Raw genomic sequence first — 1,680 nt, forward strand, 5'->3', positions numbered from 1 at the left:
GTACATTTCCTCACCTGACAGGTTGTCACAGCTGATCTTTGCAATAGCAACTTTGAGCTATACCGAAATTAGTGACTTCTGGGAAGCATTGCTGACTTGTATTATTTGGAACACAGCATTTAACAGACACAGAAACAGGAAATATTTGGAAACCACACCAGCGGCCACACACACAAATACACCCACAGTGTGACTGGGTTGTTTGCCATCTTTTAGTGGGTAGGCAGGGGGAGGGGAACAAGTGGTTGCTTGCCACTGGCAGCTGCGGGTCCTGTGACTGGAAGGGCTCCTGACAGATGCCAACCATCCTCAGTGTGGTCTGAGCACCCGGCCCCACCCTGGCCATGAAGTGCTTCTACAGCAGTGAAAATGAGTACTCAGACCAGGACTGAGAAGAGCAGAAGCTGTTGTTGGACCCTGGTAGTCCCCCCACCAAAGCCCTCAATTGAGCTGAGCCCAGCTACCATAGGCTGCCTTCCACTCACACAGATGAGCAGGCCCTGCTCTCCTCCATCCTTGCCAAAACAGCCAGCAACATCATTGATGTGTCTGCTGCTGACTCCCAGGGCATGGAGCAGCATGAGTACATGGACCAGGCAAGGCAGTATAGCACCCTCTTGGCTGTTTTGAGCAGCAGCCTGACCCATTGGAAGAAGCTGCCAGCGCTGCCATCTCTTACCAGCCAGCCCCACCAAGTGCTGGCCAGTGAGCCCATACCCTTCTCTGACTTGCCGCAGGTCTCCAGGATAGCTGCTTATGCCTACAGTGCACTTTCTCAGATCCACGTGGATGCAAAAGAGGAGCTGGTTTTACAGTTTGGGATCCCATGAAGGGAGGGGTCCTTGGACATCTCTTCTGTCTTTACTCCTGTCTCTACCCCAACTCTTCTGGCTCCCAGCCTCACTGCAGCTTATACAGTACCCTAACCTACTACTAATCACGGAGAAGATGTGGAGAAGAGCGAAGCTAGAAGTCTAGCAAGTGAGGACAGACCAAGGGAGGGTAGAAACATTTGGGCTTGGCCTTTAAAGCCCTAGCCAGGGTTGGATGGGGGCCAAGAAGACAGGGCCTGGTAGGTCTTCACAGTCATTGGGAAGGTGGAGATACCACATGGGGGTGAACTCCAGAGGACCTAGGGGGATCCCCCCTTTCACCCTTTCTCTTGGCCTCAGATTGACTTCTGTTCCCCTCTCCCTGATTTGGTGCTCATAGGCACCTCACTAGGGTTTGTGACCAGGGTCTAGATGAGTTTGAATTAACTGAGTTGAGTTTGCATTTCTAGCACCCTGGGTTTTTACATGTTTGATCTTTGTTTCTGTTTGTCACTCTCGACAAAGAAAATATATTCACTAAAAAAAAGAAAGAAAAACACATGAAGTGACATCATCTCCAACAATGTCCTTGGAAGGAAGGTTTACTACCACCTTTAGGCCAATGAAGAAATAAGCACTAATTCACCAGAGTCTATGCGTGAAGCCATCACCGTAAGTGAAATCCTTTGTAGCAAGCCAAGGATGCACATGGACACATGTCTCAAGACTTCGAACATACAATGGACATGTTCAATGAATGCTGTACATTTCTTCACCTGACAGGTTGTCACAGCTGATCTTTGCAATAGCAACTTTGAGCCATACCGAAATTAGTGACTTCTGGGAAGCATTGCTGACTTGCATTATT

The 1,680-nt window shown here is 49.2% G+C and overlaps 1 pseudogene; it reads left to right on the forward strand.

Moving 5' to 3' along the window:
* Positions 1–344: 344 nt before the first annotated feature.
* On the forward strand, positions 345–1,343 carry LOC141411332 (ragulator complex protein LAMTOR1 pseudogene; annotated as a pseudogene).
* The last annotated feature ends 337 nt before the right edge of the window (positions 1,344–1,680 follow it).

The sequence above is a fragment of the Castor canadensis genome, chromosome 10 (assembly GCF_047511655.1).
Source record: "Castor canadensis chromosome 10, mCasCan1.hap1v2, whole genome shotgun sequence".
NCBI lineage: Eukaryota > Metazoa > Chordata > Mammalia > Rodentia > Castoridae > Castor > Castor canadensis.